This window comes from Lutra lutra, chromosome 8 (genome assembly GCF_902655055.1).
Source record: "Lutra lutra chromosome 8, mLutLut1.2, whole genome shotgun sequence".
Taxonomy (NCBI): Eukaryota; Metazoa; Chordata; class Mammalia; order Carnivora; family Mustelidae; genus Lutra; species Lutra lutra.
This window is the reverse complement of record NC_062285.1, coordinates 7,875,228-7,883,799: the sequence shown is the minus strand read 5'-3', so window position 1 is coordinate 7,883,799 and position 8,572 is coordinate 7,875,228.

Below are 8,572 nucleotides of genomic sequence, written 5' to 3'. Positions count from 1 at the left end.
AGTTCCTGGATATTCTTGTTTGCTTATTTTTCTGTTTTAGTCTCTCTGTCTCTCTCTCTCTTTTTCCCTCTTTGCTTTTCAGTTATGGACATTTCTGTCGTCATATATCAAGCTCAGGCATGCTTTCCTCAGCAGTGTCCAGTCTCCTAATGAGCCTCTCAAGGCATTCTTCATTTCTGTTTCACTGTTTTTGATCTCTAACATTTCTAACTGATTCATTCTTAGAGTTCTCTTTTTATGTTATCCATCTGTTTTTTACTCTTGTCTACTTTTTCAATTACAATTCTTAACATATGAATCATAGACATTTAAAGTGGTAATTGTTACCTACCTGACATATCTGACCCTGGTTTTGATGTTTGTTCAGTCTCTTCAAACTGTGTTTTTGCCTTTTAATATGCCTTATAATTGTTTGCCAAAAGTTATATGTAATGTATGGGATAAAAGGACTGAAGGAACCAGGCCTTTAATAATGTAGCAGTGAAGTGTGGGGAGTAGTTTTCTATAGTCCTCTGATTAGCCTTAGTCTTCTGGTGAGCCTAAACTCCTGGATAGAGAACTTGACTCAGTGTTTCTGAGTTGTTTCTCAATTGTTTTTTCCCCTTTATAGGAGTCATAGTGGAGAATCTTGGAGTTGTATACTTTCCTTCCCCCAGATAGGTTAGGTTCTGATAAAATAGTTTCTCCTGAGGACAGGTCTTGCTAAGAGAAGATGCTCTAGTATATTTCATATTGTTACTTCTCCCCTCTTCCCACTGGAAGCAAGAGAGAATTTTTCCACAGCCTTCTATGAGAACCTGGTCAAGTACTTAGAGGTTAAAATCCACAAAGGTGAGGGGATCTCCAGTGACTAGGTTCAGGTTTTCACTTGTTGTTAGGATAGAGTGGTAAACTGCAGACTGCTTGCATGCTGAACCAGAAACCCAAAGTTGTTATTCAGCACCTGTTCATGTATTTCCTTTTCTGACATCTATACATTTTTTTCCCCCTTGGTGAAGTTTCTTTTCAAATCTTTTCTCCATTTTTTATTGAATTATTTGTTTTCTTTTTATTAAATTTTGATATTCTTGTATATTATGAATACAAGACCCTTACCAGATAAATGCTTTGCAAACATTTACTCAAGATCTGTAGCTTGTCTTTTTATTCTTTAATGGGATCTTTTAAAGAGAAGTTTTAATTTTGATGAAGCTGCAGTAATTAAGACAGTGTGCTCTTGGTGTAAAGACAAGCAAATAAATCTATGGAATAGAATAGAAAGTCAAGAAATGGTTCCACAATTATTTGGAGCACTGATTGTTAACAGAGGTACAAAAACAATTCAAACATAAAAAAACATTGTTTTTATTTTTTCAATTTTTAAATTTTAGCATAAGTTAACCATGGCTCAAGGAATTAATGATATAATTATATTCATAACAAAATTTTATAGTATTTAAAGTTATACTTTTCTTAATTATGGGTTAAATTATACAGTATTAAAGATGGAAGGAAACTGATAGGTAATAACCTATATATAGGTATATATAGGTATAACCTAAATATAGCCCAACTTTTTAATTTTTAGATGTTGGAAATAAATTCCAGAACATTAAATGAACATACCCAAGGTCCAACAGTCTATGCAGCAAGACACATACTATTTTAATTGTTACATTTGATTGTTTTGAGAAAACACAGATAACTTTTGGCTTTATTATTGTGGATTTCTCTGTTCAGTGACTCCATCTTGGGAGGTTATTGAACAAGGTGGTTTTGGTTTTGATTCCACCCCTACCAGTGAATAATCATTTCATTCTGGGTACTGTTTCTTGTGCATCACTCTCCCTCAATCTGTAAAATAAAAATAATGCATGGAGTTAGACTTTGCTTTCCACAAATATTATCAAAGTAAATATAATTAATCCCATGTGTGTAGCAGTTACTTCCAGGAAGACAACTTGGTTTCATAGAAAGAAAACTAGACTAGCAGAAAAGTCGACTTTCATTCAATTCTTAAATATTCCGTAAACTGCTCAAGGTGATTGGTCATGTCCATTTTCCTTCTAAAGGCAAAGAAATTTCTTCTCTTAATTTTTTGAAATCAGTCAAAAATATACTTTGGATAGCATGTTGGGGGAAATTTTTGAATCTCTTTTCCAAACCACAAAAGTCAAAAATAGTGTGTAGCAGAGATAGAATTAGAATCTCTGTTTTCTGAGCTTTAAGTTCATTTTAGCTTCAGATAGCTCCCCTGTGCAGTCACTGACTCTATGTTTGTTTTTCTCATTTTATAATTTATGATTTTACACTTACATAGTTAAGTCCTATTGAAACAGAGACAACACATCATTATAGATGATTAATTGGAAAGGAAAAGATTCAGGTTTATTCTATATTACAACAAATCTCTCAATTATATAGTTTCTTGTAAATGAATCATGCGTAGTCACTTACTAAGAGAGGTTGGTATCATATGTCACTTTGAAAAAAAATTATCTTTAAAGAAGAGATTGGCACTTATTAAGAAGTTGTCCTTCTCGTTTTCTGCCACATTTCATTGAGTGTTTCTTGTGTATATGATACATGAAGGAACGAAACACTTCCTTGAAGGTCTGACTGTCATGGACTGGGATAGGATTTTGTCTGAGATGTTAACATGCTAAAAGGAAAAATTATGTCCACAGATTGCTAAAATAAATCCGGAAATATAATTATAGCTGAGAAGTTGATTCTTACACGGAGAAACTTTGATTAGATCTCCCCATGGACTGTAAATTAAAAAAATCTGTTGGGAAAATAAACAAACTGTACTTTATGAGGGAGAAAAATGTAAGAGGTAATCATGTGTAACTTTTATTCATTGGTAAGCGTTTGCTACACTTTGGTTCAATTCTTAGAACAACCTAGGAAGGTAGGTGATATTTCTGCTTTACAGATGAAGGGCTTAAAGGTCAGAGAGTTTCGGTATCCTTGTAAAGTGCAGTGTCTTATCTGAAGGTGAGAGTCAATAACTGGCAGAACCAAAATTAATACTGAGATCTAACTAAATGCCATAAATGCATATGCAATAACTGTGGTTGGATTCAAAATTGCTAACTCATGTGGAATTAGAAAGTTTAAGAGGGAAAATCTCTTTTTCTATGTATTTTGCTTGAATTTGTGATATTTCTAAAACTACTCTGAGATTTAGGATGTGTGACTCCCTGGTATGGGCAGCGAGAATGGAACATTGACGAATAAAGTTTTTATGAGGCTTCTGTTAAGTGCTCTGGGAAAAGGTATCACTCTGATACCATCACTCTTACCCCACCCTCAGACATTTTTGTCTTCTTATGGGGCATTCTCTGAATAGATTTTATAGTAGTCATTAGTTTAGTTTTATTTTTTCATTAAAAATTTTTTTTTAAAGATAATTTTTAATCTAAGCACTCCAGGCAAATTAGTTTTATAATAAATTAATTTTGTAATAAAGTAATTGATTTTTGTAATTAATTGTGTAATAAATTAACCATCTGGAGATCTGTAAAAATTGAAATATTCGTTTGCTGGAAAACTATTATGTTTAAGTGTGCTACTGTATAATATCAAATCTGATACATTTTTAAATGTCTGAATGTTAGTGAGATCAAAACTTCTAATAGGTTTTTTTTCTGACCCTATACTTTATTATTTGGATCATTTTCTATACTTCTACTTTATGTCTGGTCTTTCATGCCTTGACAGTAAACCTTTGCGAATATTTCCTTATTTTATTTGTGTGGTAGAGAAGCTATGCTGCATTGGAATACACCAAAGCAAGAAAGAAGGGATCTCTTTGTAAGTTTAGTAAAATGGGAAAATACATTGGAAACTAATTAAGCTGTGTTAAAGCAAGGACTTTGTCTCGTGTCATAGCACCTGGAATAGTCCTTGGCATAAGGTGAGAGATCAGTAACTGGTTCACATTAGGTTGTTCTTAAAGTCTATAAATTATCCTTTCTAGAGATCTGTGTTCTCATGGTTTAAATGATTCTTCCATGTCTAGTCTTGCAGAAGTAATATTTGTCTTCAGATCATTTTCTTGCTGATGGACTTCAACAACTTTTACCCATACTCCAATAAAAACATATTATAAGAGGGATGCCTGGGTGGCTCAGTCCTTAAACATCTGCCTTTGGCTCAGGTCATGATGGCAGGGTCCTGGGATCGAGCCTGCATCGGGCTACCTGCTCAGTGGAAAGCCTGTTTCTCCCACTCGCCCTGCTTGTGTTTCCTCTCTTGCTGTCTCTCTCTGTCAAATAAATAAATAAAATCTTTAAAAAAAAATGTTATAAGTAAATAACGTTATTAAATTATTTTTTAGTTTCCATTGTCTGGGAGCATTCTAAGCTATCTCTGTTACCATAAAATGAAAGGGCAGTATCTAAGTTAATGATAATTTAAACCATGTAGCACTTCTTTTTCTTTTTTTAATTTATTTATTAGAGAGAGACATCACAAGTAGGCAGAGAGGTAGGCAGAGAGAGAGGGGGAAGCAGGCTCCCCGCTGAGCAGAGAGCCCAACGTAGGGCTCGATCCCAGGACCCCGAGACCATGACCTGAGCTGAAAGGAGAGGCTTTAACCCACTGAGCCACCCAGGCACCCCCCATGTAGCACTTCTAAGACAAAATAAAGGTATCTAAATGTATAGTTTTTTATATACATATATATATATAGGTATATATATATATACACACACATATATTTATATACATCTATGTCTTACATATATACACATATATGTACCTTATTTATAATATAGATCAAGTAAAGTTATGAATATTTTAATATTTTTTCCTTTTCTTACACTTCTTTATTTTTCCTTTCAGTGAACTATTTTTGAGAAATAAAACCAAAAATTAAACAGAAAAAAAAAAAAGCAAAACTACAAGATGCTGCATTTTGGACAACAACTAATATTTGCTTATCTCCTTGGGTCATTACATCTCAGCTGTTTGCAAGAGATGAATTGTGGGAAAGGAATGTACACATTTTGTGACCTGAGTATTTAATACCTGATGACAAGCGTTTCTAAAGTATTTGCATTTTTATCTCTTTTCTGCATCTTTTTTTCCCTTGACTCTCTCTTACATTTTTCATATGTGTAAATGGCAGAAGTGGGTACATGAAAACCATCACATCACCTATCGACAAGGCTCATTCACCTATCTGTGAGTAAATACAAAGGAAAAGCCCTTAAGTTTGCCATACATGTATTGCATTCATACTTAAACCATACAAAATTGCAGTTTTTATAAATTAAAATGGTCAAACACTGACAAGTTCATGTGATTCAACTAATATATCATAAATTTCTTTCCATTGGTGTCCTATGGTATTAAACAGTTCCTCTTTTTTATGGTTGATGAAGCTATATTCAGTATATACAGACCTGTTTAGAATTCTGAAGCTCACTAGCGTTCTATTTTGGTTTGGTTAACTCCCATCAGTTAAGGTCTATACTACTGACCCAGTTAATTTCTCCAAAAAAATATCTGCAGAGGTAGGGTATTAATTACAAAGAAGAATGAGAAAAGAGGTCTGAATTTTTCCTTGTCCATCCAGGGTTTATTTCTCCTGTAACAGCCTCTTCATCTGTCACCTTCCTAGGATTTCCAAAATATACACGTTCACCTCTCTCCACTTACATGCAGTCTCAGTCCTCCCACCTGCTCTTTACTGCTTCTTGGAGAAGTTAAATTTCAGGAAAAAAAAATGTTTTCAAGTGGTCAGTAAGTTTGTATGTTTTTTAAGAGATTAGTTTTTAAACCAAATTAAAAGTTTTGAATAAATTTATTTTTGTAAGGATAAATGAAATTCCCAAGACATTTTCATTGTAACATTTGCTATCTGCCTTTCTTCTTCCAAAGTATTTTCTACAAATTATACACCCTGATTATGTTTATGCAAAGCTTTCGAAATATGACATCAGTCAGCCCTCTATTATTCATACACACAGTACCTTGTAATTTGCCCTTGCTGTACTTGTCATATTTATAATTAAATACTACTTGTAAATAGATATTCATTAATATACTTAATTTATTAATTATAAATCTTTTATTGCTATAGGTATAGAAACTGTCACATTTATTGCTGTAGGTATAGAAACTCACATTTATTGCTGTAGGTATTGAAACTGTATAGAACTAACAGTGCCGGGCACATATTAGGTGCTTATACTTTCTGACTAAATATCTGAATGCTTGAGATGTTACATTATGAATAAAACTGAAAAAGCCACATGATTCACTCTGTAAATAGGAGATGGACTCAATATGGCTGTGTGGTTTAGACAATTCATTTGGTGTCAGGAAAGCTGCTTTATAAACTTCACCTCTGCCATTAATCGGTCTGGTCATACTGGGAATGATATTAAGTATCTATTAGCTATGGGTTTCTTTTTTTTTAATATTTCCTTGTGTGTGTGTGTGTGTGTGTGTGTGTTTACAGTAATCTCTATGCCCAATGTTGGGCTTGAATTTAGAACCCTGAGATCAAGAATCACATGCTCTGTCGTCTGAGTGAATCAGGCCACGCCCCAGATTTCTTTTTTGTAAAATGTCCTATATCGTAGGATTATTAGGAGAATGGCATTAGATCATGAACAAGGCCAAATTACTTGAGCTGGCAAAAATTAAAAAAAAAAAAGATACACAAGTGTTAATAATTATGTGAGAAAAGTTTAAACCTAATTCATGATTAAAGAATGAATACATATTGAGGCAGCAAAATGCCAATTTTGCTAATCAGATTGGCAAAGATTAAAATGGTTGATAATATCGAGTGCTGGTAAGGATGTGGTGAAATGTTTACTCTCATACGCCTTTGGTGGCAGCATCAATTAGTGACACGTTTAAGAGAAATTTGCCTTTCTTTTAATATTTAAAGTTTTTAATCCAGTGACTCAGCAATCACACTTCCAGGTACTTACCCTATAAATCTATTCACACAAATGACAGATGATGCATGTGTCAGTTTATTTATGATAACATTTCCCAAAACAGAGGGAAAAAACTAGAAACAAATGAAACTTCCCCTGTTCTTCTAATTTTTAAAGAAAAGCTCACAAATGTTCATCCTAAATGATACCCGTTTTCCCTTATATGTGTTGAAGGGGTAGAATGAGAGAATGAGAGAAACTTTTTTTTTCTAAATATCATATATATGCATATTCTTTGCCGAATGTTCTCTAACTCTCTTATTACAGGTAATTTATTGTAGGTAATTTTAGTATTGTAGGTAATAACTTTTATTATCTTTAATCCTTTTCAGATCATAAAATCCACTTTTTTTAATAGAAATTGTGTAAAATAGGGAAACTGTAATAAATAGGTTTCATTTCAATTTAAAGTAGAGGATCTTATATTAGATGTCGTTCCCTAGTTTGAACATAGATTTCATAGTTAAAGCTTATACTCCAATAATCCTAGAAGGAGATGTGCAAGTCATTACAACCTCCTCACTCACCCAGGTAAAAGTTTAAGGAAAGCACAGATGAATCATACATTTCTGTATAATCTGTGCTTTTGTCAAAAGGTTGCCATGACTCATTTATGACTTTCCATAGTTTTAAAAGCAGTGTTTTTAACCATAGAAAATCTACTTCATGGTCCTATTATGATGACACTTGAGTCAATAATAGACTTTCGTTCATGCATGCATATTTTTGTAGAAATAAAACTTAGTACAATTGCCCCTTGCTGTAATTCCACAAAACAGAATCCTATACAAAGGAGAGAACAGGAACTCAAGCAGTGCCTGTAAATACTCCATGCTGAGTGTTCTCTATGGCGTTGGGTACCACAGACATCACCTCCACTAATCCTCACGACTTTCTATAAGACCAACTTCACCTCAAAGGTCAAGTAGCTACAAAAAAGGCAAAGCACTAGAGTTTTGTTTTGTTTTGTTTTTTAATATTTATTTATTTGAGAGAGAGAGAGAGAGCATGCATGAGCCAGCAGGGTGGGGGGCAGTTGGTGGGGGGAGCAGAGGGAGAGAAAATCAAGCAGACCAAGTGCTGAGCACAGAGCCCGACGTGGGGTTTGATCTGACAACCCTGAGATCATAACCTGAGCCAAAATCAAGAGTCAGATGCTCAACCAACTGACCCACCCAGGCATCCCCAAAAGACTAGAATTTAACCCCAAATCCATATGATTCCATGTTTTGCTAAAATGACCAAATTACCGTATGATCCTTACTTAATTCATTTCAGGCTCTAGTCATTTTTTAGCAAGTCCCACAGCTTTCGGGACTGGATGTTGGACAGAGTACTCTGGGAAGTAAGTGCTTTGTCCTCTGGTAATAAGCAGTAGGCTCCAGCACTGAGGAAGGAAGAGTGTTCATCAATGATTCTGAAGTGTTGTTTTAAGCAGTGGTTTTATTGTTTTCCCATGTACGATTGAAGGAAACAGAAATACAGTCGGTCTTAAGGATTTTCAACACCTGCAGTAGTTATCAACACCTTATAAGTGGCTGCTGTCTGTTCCGTGGTGTCCTTTTAAAATCATTCTTCCCTGGAAGAATTGCTTCAAATGAATTCATTTTTACTTGACCATGAAGAGA